The sequence below is a fragment of the Tenrec ecaudatus genome, chromosome 9, assembly GCF_050624435.1.
Source record: "Tenrec ecaudatus isolate mTenEca1 chromosome 9, mTenEca1.hap1, whole genome shotgun sequence".
In the NCBI taxonomy this organism is placed as follows: Eukaryota; Metazoa; Chordata; class Mammalia; order Afrosoricida; family Tenrecidae; genus Tenrec; species Tenrec ecaudatus.
Window position 1 is genome coordinate 152162067 of NC_134538.1, and position 21463 is coordinate 152183529.

Below are 21463 nucleotides of genomic sequence, written 5' to 3' on the forward strand. Positions count from 1 at the left end.
TCCCAGCCTGCTTTTGTCTTTGAGTAAAACCACTAGTTTCTCCTGGGACAGTGATGAAGCTCCCCGTTCAGAGTTATATGCTCAGAAACCCATAGGGACAGTTCTACCCTGTCTGATAATTTAATTTATCAAGGGGTCACCCGGGTAGGAGGAGGAGAGGGCAAAAAGAGGAGCTGATACCAATGGCTCAAATAGAAAGTAAATGCTTTGGAAATGATGATGGTAACATATGTGCAAATATGCTTGATACAATTGATGTATGGGTTGTTGTAAGAGCTGTTAAGAGCCCCCAATAAAATGATATTTTTTTAAAAAAAGGCCATGACTTGGGCCGGGTGCCCTTTAGTCCTCAAAGTAATATCCTTGCTTTTCAATACTCTTAAGAGGTCTTGTGCAGCAGATTTTCCCAGGACAATGTGTCACTTCATCTCTTGACTGCTGCCGCCATGAGCACTGATTGTGGATCCAAGTGAGACAAAATCCTAGACAACTTCCACCTCTTCTCCGTTCTCCGTCTTCGATGATGTTACCTATTGGTTCCATAGTGAGGATTTTGGGGTTTTCTTTTACAGTAGTGGGTTTCTAGGTTTTGATTTCATTGCAAAGCTTGACTGAGGCTTCCCCGTGCCACCCCCTCACCCCCCCCCCCTATGGTCTGGACTCTGGGCAGTTGCTCAGCCTGGAGCTGCTGCTGCCCCTCCTCACAGAGGAGCTGGTGGTGGCGTTTCTTCCCTCCCCCGCAATCATCACATCTGGGCAGGACTCAAGTTCAAGGCATGCCCTTGCCTGGAGGTCCTTCCACCTTCTTGGAACCCCCTGGCATTTTTGGGGAGGGGGCTGGGGTGGATGGGAGAACTTCCAGAGCAGAACCACTCTCTGTCTCTGGGTGCCCACATGCTCTCTCTCATGTTACCCCAGACTCTTAAGGATCTTTGATATTCCACACAGAAAATAGAGCTCCCTCCATCCTTTTGGCCACAGACCCCTGGGAGGGTTTGTGGGAGAGAAGTGGGCAAAAGACCTACGGGGGACATGATCACGTGCCAAGGTGGGAGTGCCTAATACTTCGTGGCCCCGCAGTACTGTTCCTGCAGACGTGATGCTCAGTGGGGCCTCCTGGGGGAACCCGCACTGGCGATGGAAAAGGATTCACGATCATCATGGAGTACTCAATGACATGCTCAGAGTTTCTAAATTCATTGTATTCATATAGAGCTTGGGGCCAAATAATTAAATCACGCGGGCCACCGATGATGGGCGCTACCTTCTGCCAATGAAACACTGTGGTGGTATCAGGGGAACAGGATATGTTTGTTTATCTAGCCCCTTAGGTATTTGGCAGTGTGACTCAGAAGCCTAAAAACAAACAAGATTAAAACCTGCAATAAACCAGGTCGGGAGAAGACCTTGACACTCAGCAATAAATCTGATGCCAAACCAGTGGGATCTGCCCAAAGCCTTTGGAAGTTGAGCAGGCTGATACTGCGGTCTGCGGGCCTCAGTGACTGGGAGGACAGAGAAGGTGGGGGGTGGTGACCGCAAAGGTGGGGTCCCAGGTGCCACCCTGTGGGAGAGCAGCACTGAGATGGTGGGGAGAATCAGATGCGATGGCCTGAGGAATTTTGTCAACCCTCTATGTCTGTGTGAGAGAGAACCAGAGCGTACTAGTGCATGTGGCAATGTCTGAGAGTACATGAGTGAGTGTGTATGAGTGTGTATCTATGGATGGGTGTTTGAGAATATTTGTGTGTGTGTGTGTACAGTGATTTGTGTGAGAGCGTCAATAGGCGCTTATAAGAGTTCATGTGTGTGTGTGTGTTTGTGAGGGTGTATGAGGGTATGTCTTCACTCTCCGGAGAAGCAAAGCCAGAGAGAGAGGTATTTTTTGGTTTGCTTTTTGTTTTTAATTTTTTTATTGGGGGCTTGGACAACTCTTATCAGAATCGATATATACATCCATTGTGTCAAGCACATTTGCACATTTGTTGCCATCATCGTTCTGAAAACATTTTCTTTCTATTTGAGCCCTTGTTATCAGCTCCTCATTTTCCCTCCCCCACTACCCTCCCTCACAAACACTTGATAATTTATAAATTATTATTATTTTGCCATGTCTTACACTAACCAATGTCTCACTTCACTCCCTTTTCTGTTGTCCGTCCCCCAGGAAGGGGGTTATGTGTAGATCATTGTGATCAGTTCCCCTTTCTCCCCCACCTTCCCTTTCCCCTCCTGGTATCTCTACTCTCATTATTTGTCCTGGGGGGTTTATCAGTCCTGGATTTCCTGTGTTTACAGTTCTGATCTGTACCAGTGTACATCCTCTGGTCTAGCCCGACGAGTAAGGTAGAATTAGGATCATGATAGTGGGGGTGGGGTGGAGGAAGAATTAAAGAACTAGAGGAAGGTTATATGTTTCATCGTTGCTATACTGCACCCCGACTGGCTCATCTCCTCCCACAACCCTTCTGTAAGGGGATGTCCAGTTGCCTATAGATGGGCCTTGAGTCTCCATTCTGCACTCCCCTCATTCACAATGATATGATTTTTTTGCTCTTTGATGCCTGATAACTGATCTAATTGACACCTTGTGATCACACAGACTGGTGTGCCTCTTCCATGTTGACTTTGTTGCTTCTCAGCTAGATGGCCACTTGTTTATCTTCAAGTCTTTAAGACCCCAGGCGCTATATCTTTTGATAGCTGGGCATCACCAGCTTTCTTCACCACATTTGCTTATGCACACATTTGTCTTCAGTGATCATGTCGGGAAGGTGAGCATCATGAATGCCAGTTTAATAGAACAAAGTGTTCTTGCATTGAGGGAGTACTTGAGTGGAGACCCAATGTCCATCTGCGGCCTTAATACCAAACCTATAAATATATTCACATAGATCTATTTCCCCACCATCATATATAAGTATATTTACATATGTACATTCCTGTATTTAGACCTCTATAAATGACCTTCCTCTATTTCCTTTTGCTTTCCTCTTGTCCAACTATCATGTCAGGTTTTTAACCAAGAAAATATAGAGAGGTTCTTAACCAAGAAAATAGCTCACACAGTTGTAGCGTGGACAAGGTTCAAATCTATAGGTCACATGTGAGCTGGAGACTTTCTTTGGCCCTTGTGGCTGTGGAGCTGATGAACTCAAGAAGGTCAGGTGGACAGCAGGCTTGTGGCTGTTAAAGTGAATGGATGCCAGGTTAGTGGGTAAGAAGGCAGGCCACTGACAACTCCCAGAGTCAGTAGGCAACATGACAGGCTATTGGCTCAGGTCCACAGAACAGGTAGTCAATGGATGCATGATCCAAACCAGCAAAAAGCAAGGAAGCTTTTCTACAGCATCCATTTATATTGGAAGCAGGCCACACCCAGAGGAAACCTCCCTTTAATGGATTGGATATGGAGGTGATTGCATGGTGTTAGAGCTCATAATAGGGGTTACGAGGTCTTAACTTCCAACCAAGTTGACACAAAAACCTTTATTATCACAGAATGTGTGTGAACATGTATCCATGTAAGAGTATGCATGTCACCATCACTTATTCCTATGTGATTCATAATCCTTAGAGCTGGGAAACCCCTTCTCTCCATGTAACCCCAGATCATCTTGCTGAGTTTCCCACTAATTGCTTGTCTCCCCCCGTTTCCCCTCCTAGTTCCATTTTCCGTGTCCAGTCTCTCCACGCATCGGGACTCTTATAGCAATTCCGCTTAAAAAACACCCAACAACTCACTGCTGTGGAGGAAATTCTGGCTCACAGCAACCCTGTGGGACAGGGTAGAACTGCCCCTGTGGGTTTGCAAGACTGTAACTCATTGCGGGAGTAGAAAGCCTCACCTTTCTCCCATGGAGCAGCAGGTTTCAAACTGTTGACCTTGTGGTGAGCAAGCAGCCCAACGTATACCCACAGGCTACCAGGGCTGGCACCCCTCACATTCGTAACAGACTGAAATGAGGTTGCTGAGATCCCATTCAGCAAAGAGGGTTCTCTACTCTTTCAGTTGCCTGCTCTCAACCAGGGGCTACAGCCTCAACAGTGATCATAAGGCACCCAGGTAGCTAAACGCAGCAATACACAGAAAAATTCCTTACCCCACAACTCTATAGAAACGGCGAGAGATATTTGTTGAGAAGGCTGAAAACACTTCCTAGAAAGAGAACTCCATACTTTAATTGTATACACATAGTCCAAAGTGCTCCTTCGGAGGCCCAGATAACAACTCTTGACCAGAATGCTAAAGAGGGGTGAACAATCTGGAGGAGAAAACAACGGGACCGACAGCTCCAGGGGGACATGGGAGAGGGGGAGGTTGGGGGAAACCCAGGCACAAGGGAACAACAAGTGATCCAACTCAGCGGTGAGCAGGGTGTAGGAGGCTTGGTAGGGCATGATCAAGGGTAAAATAACTGAGAGGAATTGCTGAAACCCAAATGAAGGCTGAGCATGACAGTGGGACAAGAGGAAAGTAAAAGGAAATAGAGGGAAGAGCTAGGAGGCAAAGGGCATTTAGAGGGGTCTAAATAAAGGCATGTACATATGTAAATATATTTATATATGAGGATGGGGAAATAGATCTATGTGCATATATTTATAGGTTTAGTATTAAGGTCACAGATGGTGTGTTAGTCTGGGTACTTTAGAGAAACAAATCCAGAGATGCATGTATAAGAGAGTGTTTTATATAAAGCTTAAGTGTGCATCAAGAAAACATCCCAACCCAGTGCTGCCCAAGCCCACAAGTCCAACATTAACCCATATGTCCAAAACCAATCCACAAAGTCCTCCTCCATCTCACAAAACAGATGTAATGCTGCCGACTACAGGAGGAAAGCTGAGTCAGTGAATGTGTAAGCATCTCAGCGCTGGCAGGGGTCTCCACACGGCTGCTCCAGCACCCAGGGCTCCATCGGGATAGGTCCATGTGGCTTCTCCTCAGGGATGTCTTGCAGGAAGTGAGCCTTGCCATCTAAAGCAGGGAACTGGCTAAGGCATCTTCACCCTGGTCTGACCATCAGAAAGCAAGAGACCCAAGAACTAGAAAGGTGAGGCTCACTGAGCTGTTTATCCCTCCACCCTTCAGTTAACCCCACATGTGTTTATCGGCTAGGTTGGCACAATAAACTAACTACCTCAGATGAACATTGGGCCTCCACTCAAGTACTCCCTCAATGCAAGAATAATTTGTTCTACAAAACTGGCATTCCATGATGTTCACCTTCCCAACACGATCGCTGAAGACAAAGTGAGTGCATAAGCAAATATGTTGAAAGAAAGCTGATGGTGCCTGGATATCAAAAGATATAGCATCTAGGGTCTTAAAGGCTTGAAGGTAAACAAGCAGCCATCTAGCTCAGAAGCAACAAAGCCCACATGGAAGAAGCACACCAGCCTGCGTGAACACGAGGTGTCGAAGGGATGAGATATCAGGCATCAAAGAGCAAAAAAATCATATCATTGTGAATGAGGGGGAGTGCAGAGTGGAGACCCAAAGCTCATCTGTAGGCAACTGGACATCCCCTTACAGAAGGGTTGGGGGAGGAGACCAGCCAGTCAGGGTGCAGTATAGCAACGATGTAACATACAGCTTTCCTCTGCTTCTTAAATGCTTCCTCCCCCCACTATCATGATCCCAATTCTACCTTACAAATCTAGCTAGACCAGAGGACACACACTAGTACAGCTAGGAACTGGAAACACAGGGAATCCAGGATGGATGATCCCTTTAAGACCAGTGGTGAGAGTGGCGATACCAGGAGGGTGGAAAGAGGGTGGGGCAGAGAGGGGGAACCAATTATAAGGATCCACATATAACCTCCTCCCTGGGGGACGGACAACAGAACAGTGGGTGAAGGGAGACATCGGACAGTGTAAGATATGACAAAATAATCATTTATAAATTATCCAGGGTTCATGAGGAAGGGGGGAGTGGGGAAGAAGGGTGAAAAATGAGGAGCTGATGCCAGGGGCTTAACTGGAGAGCAAACGTTTTGAGAGTGATGAGGGTAACGAATGTACAAATGTGCTTTATACAATTGATGTATGTATGGATTGTGATAAGAGTTGTATGAGGCCCCAATAAAATAATTTTTTAAAAAAAGAATGCTAAAGAGAAAGGTCTAGTCCCGTCAGTGGCCCCTTTTACGTGCTCCAGGTTGCTCTTGCTGCAAAAGCAGATGCATCCGCCTGTCCAAGCATCACCTCAAAGTATCGAATCTTTGCTAAGTATTTTCCAGAAGGCTTGTTTGTCTCCAACTTAGTCTACAAATGGCTTGCTAGTTGCCAGCTCGGCGTATTCCCCACAATGACTGCCTGGCGCTCCAGCTCCTCCCTTACCCCTCACTGGATCCCTCTGCCCTCTTTGGAGGCTGTCTTTGCCTTGACACGGCCTTTTCCCTCCAAGCTCGGTGGTGGAATGTATGACTTCCTGTTTCGCAGCTGCCCCCAAACCGCCATCTGGGACATTTTCTGGGTCCGGCCGTGCTGGCGGCTTAAGGTGTTAGTGTTTAAAGTCATCCTCTCTAAAACCAAGGAGCCCTGACGGTGTAGTGGTTCCGCACTGGGCTGATAACCTCAAGATCAGCAGTTTGAAACCACCAGCTGCTCCGTGCGAGAAAGATGAGGATTTCTACCCCTGTACAGAGTGACCGGCTCAGAACCCCACGGGGGCAGTTGTGCTCTGACTCACAGGGTCTTGACGAGTCTCTGTTGACTCGATGACGGGGAATTGGGATTCTACGACCCCTTGGGCGCCCCAGCTTGCAGCCATGCTGTTCGCGGGCTTGTAGTGCTGCCTTGCGTTCAGCCAACCTGCCCACGTCTTTCTACGTCCTGAGCGCTTCCTCGTTTCCTTTATTTTCCTCTGTGACGGGTTCTTATTTTATCCCTGGGATTAATGCCCACCCCACCCCACCTCCATCGGCACATCTCTCAACATAACTTTCAAAATATTTAATGCTATAGAAAACTCAAAAGTATTGAACAACAAAAACTCTATTTCTGCGGCTAGGTTTCCTGCAGTGGATTACCCACTGGGCTGCTAACCAGAGGCCGATGGTTTGAAACCACGAACGGTTCCCCAGAAGGAGCTCACACGGGCAGTTCTACGCTGCCCGGTGGGGCGGCCCTGCCTCAGACGGAAGCAATGACAGCGAGTTCAAGTTTTCTAGTAGCCAAAAGAACTCTGGTAGGTAGGGGTCTGGTTCCTTGTTAGGTCGCTAAGTGCAAGTTTAAAATCAACAGCTGCTCCACAGGGGAAAGTTGAGGCTATTTACAGGCTCAGAGCCACATCGGGGCAGTCCTGTTTTGTCCCATCGGGTCGCTCTGAATCGGAATCTACTTGATGGCAGTAAGTTTTGTCTTTTAGCTTCGTGTAGTTTTGGGTTTTTTTTTAATTATTTGATTATTTGGCCAAGGATCCCGGTGGCATAGTGTGTTATGCTCACCACAAGGTCAGCAGTTAGAACCCCGAGCCGCTCTGTGGAAGAAAGATGAGGCTTTAATTTTAATTTTAATAAATCATTTTATTGGGGGGGCGTTTACAGCTCTTCTAACCATCCATACATCAATTACATCAAGCGCATTTATACACATGTTGCCATCCTCACTCCCAAAACATTTTCTCTCTACTGGAATCAGCCCCGCTTTCTCCCTCCCCTCCCGCCCTCATGAAACCCTTGATTATTTATTATTTTTTTTCATAGTTTACACTGTCTGCTGCTTCGTCCACCCACATTTCTGTTATTCACCCCCCTCTGGGTGGGCAAGATACATCAATCATTGAGATAGGTTCCTCCTTTCTCCTCCTTCCCCGCTCACCTTCCCACTACCCTCATGGTATCAGGACTCTCATTATTGGTCCTGAGGGGTTTAGCTGAGATGAGGCTTTTTGTTCCCATAAAAAGATTCTGAGTCCTTGGCAGTGGGTTTTTATTTTTAATTTTTAAACTATTAGGCCAAATAGTCCAATAGTTCGATAAATTTATCTAAAATTAGGCCAATATGTATAAATGCGCCCAGTTATACATAACTTTCCTTTTCCTGAACCATTTGAAAATAAGCTGTAGCTATCCTGATATTTCATCCATAAATATTTTAACACCATGTCCCCAAAATAAGGCCATTTTCTGGTAGCATAATATTATTATGACACCTAAGGGGAAAAAATATATAGCCTATATTTGAAATTCCATAGTTGCCAAAAAACTGTCTTGCTTTTGTTGATTTAAATAGAATCCCATTAAAGCTCAGGGATTGCATCTTGTTCGTTTGTTTAAAACAAACACTTTAAATGATATGGAAGCTCAAAGGTGATGCCTGTGCCGTTTCTGCCCTCCCTTTCTTCACGGTAGAACCAGTGGAACGTAGGAATGATGTTTGCTACCCAGGAGACGAACCCTGGTGGCATAGTGGTAATGCACTCGGATGCTAACCGCAAGGTCAGCGATTCGGAAACCACCGGGTGATCCGCCAGGAGAAAAAGGCGGCTTTCTTCCCCAGTCAACTGCCACCGTCTCAGAGACCCACAGAGAAGTTTTCTCTTGTCCTACAGGGCCACTGTGAGTTGGCACGGACTTGAGGCCAGAGGCTGGAGAAGGTAAGAAGGACCAGAGATCATGAAAGGAGCCCAACTGGCGCCATGGTTAAGTCCTCAACTGTGAGCTGAACCCAGCACAGGTCCTCAGGAGAACAGATTGGTGGTTGTTGGTGTTGTTGTCAGGTGCCATCGAATCAGTTCTGACTCAAAGTGAACTTCCATCTAACTGAAGGAAACGACAGGATGGTCCTGTGCCATCCTCACAATCTGTGTTTGACCCCATCCAGAGGACAGCCCAGGAAACCCGATGGCGCTGCCCTACTCTGAGTCAGAGGGTCCTCGATGGCTCGCCACCACTAGACACCCGGTGGAGAACAGGTCAAACAGGGCCTGGTCCATAAGCAACACGGGTCAGTGGGGAGAACCGGGATGCGAACAGTAATGTTCTTCTGCTGCGCTGGACCAGCAGAGCTGCCATGGCTGTTGGTCCTAAGAGCCCGTTTACTGGGGAGGGAGCCCTGGTGGTGTAGAGTTAGTCCTTGGGGTGCGAACTGCAAGGTCAGCAGTTTGAAAGCACCAGCCGCTCCGAGGGAGAAAGACGGGGCTTTCTAGTCCCTTAAAGAGTGACAGTCTCAGAAATGCACAGGGGCAGTTCTGCCCTGTCTTCTAAGGCTGCTGCAAGATGGCAGCGGCTTTGGATGTTGGTTGGGTTAATTTTTGGGCACAGCCCCTCCCTGCAGTATGGCCCCACCCTCTCACCCCCTCAGCCACACCGAACCAAACCAACTGCCACCAGGTCAACCTGACCCCTGTGTGTGTGAGTGTGGACTCTACAGGACAGTAGGACTTCTCCCGGGTCTCTGAGGCTGTCAGGTTCACTGTGGGAGGAGATCAGCTCATCGTCCTCCCTCACAGTGCCTGGTGGATTCCAACTGCTGCCTGTGGTTTGAAGCCCCATGTGTTGCCCACCATGCCACCAGAAAGCCTCCGTCACACAGCAGCACCAAAACCTTCGTTTCCGTGGCGGCAGCATGCAGATCAGCCTCCACGATCAAGGTCCAGAGAGCTGTGCCATTGAACGAGGACTTGAGCCAACCATCCTTCACTTTTCAAACATCCGCTCTGGATTCCGAGAATGAAAACCTTGAATAGATGCATGCCAAAGGACTCGGTGCCTCCGTTTCTCTCCCTGTTATCTGGGATTATTATTAAAAGAAGAGGAGGAGGAGGAGAACTTTAGGATTTCTGGTATTTCAGCACGCCACCCAGTAAGTATTCTTATGATCTAAGGTCCCAGGCCTCCCTGCTGCACACACGCCTCCCTCTGGATCCTGCTGTCCATTGTCCCCATGCGGATCCTGCCCACGTGGAAATGTTCTTTATGGTTCCCTGCGGTTCAGCAGACCTTTATCCACGTGGTTCCTGCAGACACAGGAGCCAGCATTCCCCTGCTCAGGGGACAGCCATATTTATTCGTTTATAAATGTTGGCACTGAACAGGTAACAGGTGTTAAGGGCTGTTAATTAAGAACTGTGTGCATATCCCAGGCTTTATTTGCTTAATATGTTTGAAATTAAGTGTAGACATTTTACAAGCCTGTAACGTTAAACAAATGTCATCGTTACGTGAGTGCATTCACGTGTTTATAAAAGTGATGTTTCTGAGCTATTATTTTAAAAAAGCACATTCTGGGATTTGAGCCGTGATTTAATTTTCAGATGTAAAAGTGACTGAACTGTGTGTGTAGGTACTGTCTCCCAAATGCCAATGAAATATTAGAAGAGAAAGCAAATATTTTTGCAGCTGAAGGGAAACATGAGCAGAGAAGACTGAAGAAAGAGGAGAGTAATTGGAAATAAGAGCATGAAATGACAAAGAACTTCTCCAACTGATGCTCCTAATTATCACCAAGTACAGTATTTGTGACGAGCCTTAAGTAAAGACAGGAACATTTTATTTGTTCCAGTCTACCACATCCCTGGAGGTTATGCTGGATAAAGCTTGTGTAATAATTTATTTAAATTATTATCATTCCTTTTGGATAGATAATGCATTTGCATGACCCAAAATGTAAAACTGCAACCCTGCCCCTTGGTGACCCAATTTCCTCCCTTAAGACAACCCAAATTAAAAATGACTAGCTTCTTGTATCCTGAGAGAGAAAGGCAGGGTTTTCTACTTCTATAAAGAGTTATAGTCTAGGAACCCCACAGAGGCAGTTCGGCCTTGTTGATAATGTCTCTATAGGTTCTCACCAACGGGGGCCATGAGTTTGGGGTTCTGGTTTGCATAGATGAGAGGGGGAGTAAAAATGTATTGCATTAACAATGTATAGCATTAACGATGTATAGCATTAACAATGTGCTTAACTATGTATGTCTCTGCGATTGGGGGAGGGCTAAAGCTCTCTTAGTAATGCACTCAGTTTCAGGCTCATTAAAAGTGCCTTCCCCTCCCAAAAAGGTCCAATCACAACACTGGCTTCCAAGAGGATCTGCCGGGCCAGTTCAGTTCCACACAGAAAGGGTAACTCAGAAGGTTCTGGCTACTCTTGTGGGGATTATTCCAAAGAGATCATCTTGATCAATTTTTCTCAAAGGATACAGACCACAGTCACGAAGGCTGATTAGCAGTACGTTTTCAGAAGAGTGAAAGCTGAATTGGTGAAGACCAGGAAAGTCACACCAATGAAGTTGATTATTATTATTTTTTACTCATGATGACTTGCCTCATGATTCAAAGGCAGCAAGAGCTGTCCCACAAAGATCTCATGGAGACGCTTCGCCCCATCGGCCCTACAACCTTGATCTGGCCTCTTCACGTTTCCTCCTGTTCTCCAAACCCCGGACCACTGACAGGGCACACCACTGGAGGCTGCCCAACCTGCCATTCTGACGTGGTTGAAATCCCAGACCACCGATGGTGGGGGAAGATCCGGAGAGGCAGACACGCCAGCTTCAGGAGGGTAAAGACCTGTTTTTGTTACGAGGGCCAGCAACACAGAACAAAACCCCGCCGGCTCCTACACCCGCCTCAGAATCTTGTTATGTTGGAGCCCGTTGCTGCTGCCACCCTGTGAATCGAGCTCCTTTATTTCACTGGCCCTCTATTTTTACCCAGCATGATGTTCTTTGCCACGGTTGGTCTCTCCTGATACCATGTTCAAAGAGCATGAGACCAAGTGGTGCCCTCCTCGATTCTAAGGGGCGTTCTGGCTGTACATCTTCCAAGATAGATTTCCTGGGCACCGATGGAGGGTATGCCAGGATGCAATAGCTGGAGCGATACCGTTCTGCTTAGTACAGGTTGCTGCGGTTTTGGATCCTTCTTTTGGGAGTACCCTCGCTCGTGTCAGCGTGCATGTGCAGACTCTATCTGTCACGCATGTGCATATTCAGTACAAAGGCACATTTAGAAAAGTTGGCAAAACAGAAATGAAAATTAACCATTACCGAGTCAATCAAGACCATATCCAACATTCCACAACTCCCCCCTCTGTTTTCCTCAGTCGCTACCGGAGGCTCTCTCTACCCTACAAATAAATACCTGCTCTCTTGACTTATGACAGTGTATTTCATTTCCCCTGCTTGTGAACTTCATACAGATGGAATTGTACTACATACATTCTCCTGGGTCTTTGGCCACCCCACATCCTGCGTGTTTGAGACTTATCTGTGGTGTTATGTGTAGCTGTTGGGCATCCTGTGCATCGTTCTAGGCTATTCCATTGTCGGGCTGTTGTTGGGCGATTCTACTACGGTACTGCCCGTTTGGGGAGACCTGATGACTAAACCATCTGTGAGGATTTTTGAACTAGTCTCTCGGTGCCCATAGAAAAACAAAACAAAATGTAAATAAGACAAAGTATAATTACTCCCTCTGTACACAGAATGACGTTTTTCACAAGGGGTGTTGTATATGCGGGTGCCTGTTTGTGTGTGTTTACGTGTGTACTAGAAATAGAAGAGAGACAAGTTGGTCCGTGGGAGTCAACTGATACTACGTAGCTAGCTAGTTACCTGTGCCTCATCAATGGCTGTTACGGTGGGACGGCTTATGGGATGAAGAACAGCAAAGATGCTCACATTCTAAAAGTAGGAGGCTGGTAAATCAGCTGGTTAGATAGATCTTAAATGTGGTTGTATTTAGCCATAAAAAAGCAATAGTAGATTATGTGATGCTACTGAAAGACGTTTGTTTCCAATAAAGCAAATTAGAAGTTTCTATGCAGTGCACATAGATTCATAAACAAGATCTTAGAAAAATCTAAAACAAACTATTAATTGGGCTATCCGTAGGTGGTGGATTATGGGTGATTATTTTATTCATTTTGTTGCTCTGCATTTAATTTCTCCCCTATAATAAACACTACTGTTGTGTGCTATTGAGTCGATTCTAACTCATAGTTATCCTACAGAGCCACGTCGAGCTACCCATATGGTTGTGTATATGATACTCTTTATGGGGACGGAGCTTGTCTCCTGAGGAGCTGCCGAGGGGCTTGTGGGGCATATGCTCTGTGGCCCATTGACGTGGGCGGTGGTTGACGAGCTGGGGAGTCACAGGTTCTCCACCTGTGTCTGCTGTAACTATCTTTCATCCCTTTCCTCTCCTATGCTCTGACTGCTGATCCAGTTATGTGACTTGATTTTTTTTTTCTTATCCAGATTTTATTTTTTTTTCCCCAACATTTTATTAGGGGCTCATACAACTCTTATCACAACCCATACATATACATACATCAATTGTATAAAGCACATCTGTACATTCCCTGCCCTAGTCACTCTCAAAGCACTTGCTCTCCACTTAAGCCCTCTGCATCAGGTCCTCTTTATTCCCCTCCCTCCCTGCTCCCCCCTCTTGTGACTTGATTTTTAGTGCAGATCTCTTCTCTCTCTTCTCCTTTCCTTTCTTCAGTGTCTATCCTGAATGCCAGGGGAACTGGAACTTATGGGCCCCTGTGCTAAGGGAGAGATCCTGGTTGTGATGAATCGGGTCCCACACTCCCAATCTACTTAGGATAACTGGTCCCATCTGTACAATGGGTTCCCCTGTAATGCGTTCTCAACCTCCAGATATCCACAGGGTTTACCATTCTAAAGAAAGTGACCCCTGTGGATGGTTGAAACTCCTCCCAGAGAAGCTGAAGGTAAATGGCCGCCATCCCCTGGGATCTAGTACCCATTATAATGGAAAGTGCGATATCAGGATGATTGAACCTCAGGAGACATCAATTTTTGACATCTTGGAATTACAAATGCTTTACTGTTTGATACAAATTTTTTTTCTATCACTGATGAGTCAATGAAGGACAAACATAAGTGTCAAACATGTACCTAATTTTGAAAAATCAATTTATTGGTGGCTTGTACAATTCTTATCACAATCCGTACATAGATCCCCCTCCCTCCCCACTCCCCCCTACCTCATGTATCTAACTTTTTTATAAAAAAAGCTTCTGTATTTAGATGTGTTTCATTTCAAAACAGTATATGTATGTAGTGTGTGTGTGTGTGTATGTGTGTGTGTGTGTGTGTGTGTGTGTGTGTGTTTACAGAACAAACCCATGGAGTTTTGTGTTAGTTAGAGTTCAAAGAGAAAGTCTTTTTATTTTTTGAGAAAGTCTTAAATATAACACATTAAAGAACTTAATGTCATGCAATAAGGGCAATTTAAGATCTAAAAGCATGTAACCGATTCTGGGTTAATGCTCCTTCTAATTGTATACATTAAGATCAGTTTACTGTGTGCAAATCAATAAAAGGTGAACTCCATTTTTGGCTACTTTTCTAAAAAGACTATTTAAATTTGAATTAATTTATTGCAATTATGATACTTCTTTTTTAAATTGGCAAAGGAGCAGCGTGGTTCAGTCACTTTGTTATTCGTTTCAGGAGGGGGATGGCTTTCAGCCACCTCTCATACAGAGAGGCAGCTTGATAGAAAGATAGATAGGTAAACAGCTATAGATAGATAAGATGGATGGAAAAATAGGTGGGCAGATAGATAGATAGATAGGTCGATTTAAAGGTGGAGAGATTGATAGGTAGATGCATGTATTTTTGAAGGTTCCACGTTGCCCACATGATATTCATTTTTTATTCATGGTCCAACTTTCACATATATGAGGTGATTCCAAATACCACGGCTTGAGTCGAGCACACCTTAATCTTCAGTGAATCGTATAATAATATAAGATTTCTTTGAATCAAAGTAATGAAAAACCTTGTTGAAAATGTTAATCCTGGACAGACACAGCTCTACCCTGTCCTGTAAGGTCGTCATGGGTCAGAATAGATTCAATGGCAGTGAGTTTTGCTTCTATGTAAAACATTTTTATCTTATATATAAAAAAAACAAGCTAATAACGATGAGTACAAGAATGAAAAAAGTGCTCTAAAACTGACTGTGATGAGGACTGTACAACTCTTCTTGATGTGACGGAACTACTGAATTGTATGACTTGTGAATTATATGCCAATAAAACATGAAGAAAAAAGAGACAATGAACACAATAAAAAAAGAAAAGAAAATTTTGATCCTGAATTAAAATCAAAACAGACCATGCTTATTTATTTAGTTAATTTCCCCTTTGCCCTTCTTGAGACTACGTATCTTTCCTTGGCAAGGCTACTTGATATGAATAAATTTTTTAAGTAATAAATAATTTTATTGGGGGCTTGACTCTTACAACTCTTGTAACACTCCATACATCAATTGCATCAAACACATTTGTACATCTGTTGCCATCATCGTTTTCAAAACATTTTCTTTCTGCTTGAGCCCTTGGTATCAGCTCCTCTTTTTTCCCCTCCCTCCCTGCCTTCCCATCTGTATGGACCCCTGATAAATTCTAAATTATTATTATTGTCATATCTTGCACCATCCACTGTCTCTCTTCACCCACATTTCTGTTGTTTGTCCCCCTGGGCAGGGGAGGTGGTGTTATATGTCGGTCATATAATTGGTTGCCCGTTTCTCCCCCTATTTCCCACTCCTTCCCCCACCTTCATGATATCACCACTCCCATCACTGTTCCTGAGGGGTTTACCTGTCCTGGATTCCGTGTGTCCGAAGGCTCTTATCTGTACATGCTCTGGTCTAGCCGGATTTGTAAAGTGGAACTGGGGTCAAGATAGTAGGGGAGGAAGCGTTAAAGAACTGGAGGGATGTTGTGTGCTCTGTGGGTGCCGTGCTGCACCCTGCCTGGCTCAGTATTTCCTTGTGACTCTTCTGTGAGGGGATGTCCACTTGTCTACAGTTGGGCTTTGGGTCTCCCCTCTGACCCCATCATTTGCATCATCTGCGTATTTGTTTTGGGTCTTCTGATCCTGATACCTGATCTCCTTAACACCTTGTGGTCACACAGGCTTATTTTCATGTGGGCTTTGTTGCTTTCCTGCTAGATGACCCCTTGTTTAATTTCAAGCCTTTAAGGCCCCAGACACTATATCTTTTAGTAGCCGGCACCATCAGCTTTCTTCGCCACTTTTGCTTATGCTGACCCATTGTGACATCAGCAATTGAGTCGGGAAGGTGAGCATCATAGAATGCCAGGTTATTAGAACAAAGTGTTCTTGTGTTGAGGGAGGACTTGAGTAGAGACCCAATGTCTGTCTGCTACCTTAATACTTAACATTTAAATATATATACATAGACCTATATCTCTGTCATTATATATGAACATATTTACATATATGCATGCCTATGTTTATACCTCTATAAGTGACATTTGCCTCCCAGTTTTTGCCTCTATTTCTTTTTACTTCCCTCCTGATCCACTATCATGTTTGACCTTTGTTCAACTCTCAGTGCTTTCTCTTGGCTACGTTGGACCTGATCAAACCCCATCAGGCATCCTATGCCTTCTTTGCCATTGATTTTAGATCTCTTGTCGTTCCCTTGGCCCGGGTTTGTTGGCTCCCCGCTCCCTTTCTCCTACATCCTCCTCCTCCCCCATGTCTCCCGGAGCCATTGGCCCTGTTGTTTTCTCCTCGGGATTGGTTTTCCTGCCTATCCTCTATGGACAGACATGAGAAAGAGAAAAAGATCAAAGACAGAACAAAGGGAAAAGAAGAGGGTGATAGTGGTGGGAAGCCTGCAAGTAGTTCCAGGTCTGCCTGCTGACCTGTCTGAATGTGTTCCAATGGATCTGGTGATGTGCCACGCCCTGCCCACCGATTCCTTGGTCTATTTTCGGGGTTCCTTGGGGACTTCATTGCTTTGCTCCCCTTGCTGCTCCATTGCATTTCCTTCGTGTTTCACTCTGGGGTGTGTGTGTGTGGGGGGGGGCGGGTGTCAGACTGGGCACACTTCCCACACTGTGTCTCCTGTGCTGCCCCCTGTAGCACTGTGGGTCAGTGAGGGTCATCGTGTCTCCTTGTGCCACCTGCAGCACAGTCTTCTCTGTGCATTGGCTGTGCCGAGCAGGAATGTTGTCCAGGAGGCTTGGGGGACTAGGGTGCGATTCTCTCTCTCTCTCACTCTCACTCTCTTGCTCTTGGTTTGCTCCCGTGTGGTCTGGGCAGACCTGCTCCTCTCCCCGGGCTGTATCTTCAGTGTTGTCCTCTTTGTAGTTCATTCTTCTCTCAGTTTGCTGCCTCATGCCCGTCTGTTGCCCTCCAGGCTTGGTGCCCTAGGTTGAGGTCTGGCCCCTTTCTCGCTTTCCTGTGGAGACATGAACCATACCCTCCCCAGGTGTGGGTTAGTGCCCCGTTTTCCTGCTATCCATGTCTTCCCGCCCCCCACCGCCCTTTTTTACATGGTGAGAGCGTCTTTGACTTTTCCCTTCAGTGTGTGGTCTATCTGTACACTGTGCTTTGACTGACTCAGCCATGTCAGAAAAGCATCTTCATGTTTGTTTGTTTTGTGCATTTTCTATGCTTTTTTATGATTAATTGAGCTGACTCCTGTAGGCAGGCAGTGCTGGGGGCATGAAAAGCTCCCTTACCTGCCGAGCTCAGCCCGCACCTGTGGGAGCCGTTTTGTAAGTGCTGTGTGTCTCTCAGACAGCCTGGGCTGGGAATTTATTTTATTTTCATTTTTTTACAAATCTCAGGGAAGCCGTTCTGCTGTCCAGCTAGCTTCCCTCACACATTTCATTTATCCACAATAATAAGAATATCAATACCTTGGATTTATAGAGAGCCTCTCATCCAAAGGGGTCAGAGCATTTTAATTTAATTGGATGTTCCCGTGGCTTTAAGAGCCTTTGGGTGTATTTACCAATGCAATAAGAATGCACGGTCCGCTCTGGTTTACAATACAATAGACCACCTAAAACAAGACCGGCATACCACTCCCGGCCTCACTGCGCACTCCTGGAATGCCGGTCCCGGGGTTCAAGGTCTCGTCTGAGCTGAGCTCCGTGTATCCTTCCACCTTCTGCCACCACTTCTTCTGCACGAACCCATTGTTCCAGACAAATCATTCCCTTGAACGGGAATGCGTGTTTTCATTCCTCACCTTATCCTGCCTCCCTTCCTCCTCGGCTGGTTAAGTCAATCTACTCTGCTTTTGTCTAGCCCTGTCTCATTACCTCCCACCCATGTCATGAAGCCATCATCGCACAAGGGACTCACGAGAACCAACCGTCAAGACGATGGCGTGGGAGGGACGTCTCATTGTCATGCACGTAGGGCTGCCTGGAGCCCGAGTGGACTGCAAGCAGCCAACAGAGACACACCCTTCCATGAAGCTTTCTTCCGTCATCCTAGCCACCATCCCCAAGTTTCCATAGAAACCTCCTCAGCCCTTCTGCTCATCCTTCTTTGCGCTTGGAGTAGCTGCTTGGTTTGGGGGCGTTTCTACTTTGCTTTGCTTTTGAGTCTCTGAGTCGTGTACCTGGTCAGAGAGCGCTCAGGTTCCTCTCTTTGTGAACCATAAACTTTTCTGGGGTCCGTGTAATTTGGCGAGGTTGGGAGTTTGTCTCGAAGGCTGAAGGTTCTGCGTGGGCAGAGACGTACAAAACCTCTGCCCATCCCTTCTGCTGCTTGCCACCCAGAGAAAGACTGGAGTGGAAGGTCGCCTGGATTAGCAGCAGCATTCAAAGGCCTGTTTGTTACAGGAAGACAAAAGGTAGAATGGTCAGGGTTCCCATCCACCCACCCCCCCTTCACCCCTTGGGACAGAGAGGTGGAACCAGAAAGAAAAACCAAGAGCGTGTTGAATGAAGATTTAATAGGGTCCCGTTGGCTGAATTATCACATCATTGCATTTGCAGCTTGTGATAATAAGCCATCGTTGTTGTTTTTTAATTTTTTTAAAAAAACCTTGTTCAATTCTCGATTTTTAAAGAAGTATTTTTGTTTGTTTGCCCATTAAAACAGTACTGTGAGAACACTGGGGAAGCACAGAGAAGTGTAATGGAAGAAATGAAAATGTTACTGCTGCTCAAAAATAGCCCTATAATATGCACAGAGAGGTCTTTTAAACAACATCAGTGCTATCCTGTAAAAGTAGCCATCATAGTAGGAGTGTCCGTCTGTCTCACCCTTATTCTTACAGTAGCACCTGAGGGAAATCCTATGACATCACCACCTCCTTACAGAGAAGGACAAGGAGGCACAGGAAAGTGAAATGCCCTAGCCCAGCCAGTGGATGGAGAGTGGAACTGAAGGGAGGCAGTTCTACTTCACAGCCTTAATCATGTTTTTCCAATTGCCTTAAAATACAGGTGACCCAATGTTGACTGCGGTACCCATTTTGTAGCATGTTGCACCTTCCCATAGGGCACAGCCACCAGCACTCTCTAGCCCCCTGGCATCCTCAGCCCTCCCAGAGGAAGCCTGCGCTCAATTAGCAGTCACTGCTCATTTCACCCCTGGCTTCCCCCAGCCCCCTGGCAACCACTAAACGGTATTCTGCTTCTATGGAGTTGTTCTTTTTTGTTGTTTTAAACGTTTTATTAGGGGCTCATACAACTCTTATCACAGTCCATACATATACATACATCAATTGTATAAAGCACATCTGTACATTCTTTACCCTAATCATTTTCTTTTCTTTCTTTCTTTTTTTTCCTTTTCTTTTTTTACATTTTATTAGGGACTCATACAACTCTTATCACAATCCATACATATACATACATCAATTGTATAAAGCACATCCATACATTCCCCGCCCCAATCATTCTCAAAGCATTTGCTCTCCACTTAAGCCCTTTGCATCAAGTCCTCTTTTTTTTCCTCCTCCCTCCCTGCTCCCCCCTCCCTCATGTGCCCTTTGTAATTTTTTTTTTTAGCCAAGTGGTCAACCTTTATTTTTCTTTCTTTTTTTTTTTTAAAATTTTAACAATTTATTAGGGGCTCATACAATTCTTATCACAGTTCATACATATACATACATCAATTGTGTAAAGCACATCTGTACAGTCTTTGCCCTAATCATTTTTTTCTCCTCTTTTCTTTTTTTACATTTTATTAGGGACTCATACAACTCTTATCACCATCCATACATATACATACATCAATTGTATAAAGCACATCCATACATTCCCTGCCCCAATCATTCTCAAGGCATTTGATCTCCACTTAAGCCCCTTGCATCAGGTCCTCTTTTTTTCCCCCCTCCCTCCCCTTTCCCCCCTCCCTCATGTACCCTTGGTAATTTATACCTCGTTATTTTGTCATATCTTGCTCTATCCGGAGTCTCTCTCCCCCCCCTTCTCTGCCGTCCCTCTCCCAGGGAGGAGGTCACATGTGGATCCCTGTAATCAGTTCCCCCTTTCCAACCCACTCACCCTACACTCTCCCAGCATCGCCCCTCACACCCTTGGTCCTGAAGGTATCATCCACCCTGGATTGCCTGTGCCTCCAGGCCTCATATTACCAGTGTACAACCTCTACCCTATCCAGCCCTGCAAGGTAGAATTCGGATCATGGTAGTTGGGGGGAGGAAGCATCCAGGATCTGGGGGAAGGCTGTGCTCTTCATCGGTACTACCTCGCACCCTGACTGACCCATCTCCTCTCCTAAACCCCTCCATGAGGGGATCTCCATTGGCTGACACTTGGGCTTTGGGTCTCCACTCTGCACTTCCCCCTTCATTCAATATGGTATATATATATATTCTTTTTATTTTTGCATGATGCCCTATACCTGGTCCCTTGGGCACCTCGTGATTGCACTGGCTGGTGTGCTTCTTCCATGTGGGCTTTTTTGCTTCTGAGCTAGATGGCCGCTTGTTTATCTTCAAGCCTTTAAGACCCCAGACACTATCTCTTTTGATAGCCGGGCACCATCAGCTTTCTTCACTACATTTGCTTATGCACCCATTTGTCTTCAGTGATCCTATCATGGAGGTGTGCAGCCAATGATATGATGATTTTTTGTTCTTTGATGCCTGATAACTGATCCCTTTGCGATCACTCGCTCACGCAGGCTGGTGTGTTCTTTATGGAGTTGTTCTTGCTGGGTACTTCCTAGATGGACTCAGAGAGCATTCTGCCACCTGGCTTCTTTCTCTCAGCACAATTTCTAGTTCATCCATGATGTAGCATGGATTGGTACTCTGTCCTTTTTATGGCTTGTTCCACTGTATGGAGTTGACGATTTTTCTCATCCATTGAAGGGTTGTTTTTACACCTGATGGCTATTGTGGAAAGCACAGCTTTCTTTTAGATACCTGTGTTTTTTTTTTTTGTTTTTTTGTGTGGGCATACTAGGCTGTTGGCCCCGTCTAGTAAGTGTTGGATGGCTAACATCAAGGTCACAGTTCAAATCCACCAGTCTCTCCACGGGTGAAAGATGGGACTATCTGTCCCTACAAAGATTTAAAGACTCAGAAACCCTTGATAGGGTCTCTGTGAGCTGGATTTGGGTCACTGGCAGTGGGTTTGGTGTGGTAATACTAACAGTTTGTGGGAGGTACAAATGGCCAAGTGCTTTGAGCTCACCCTACCATAAGCGCCTCAGAAG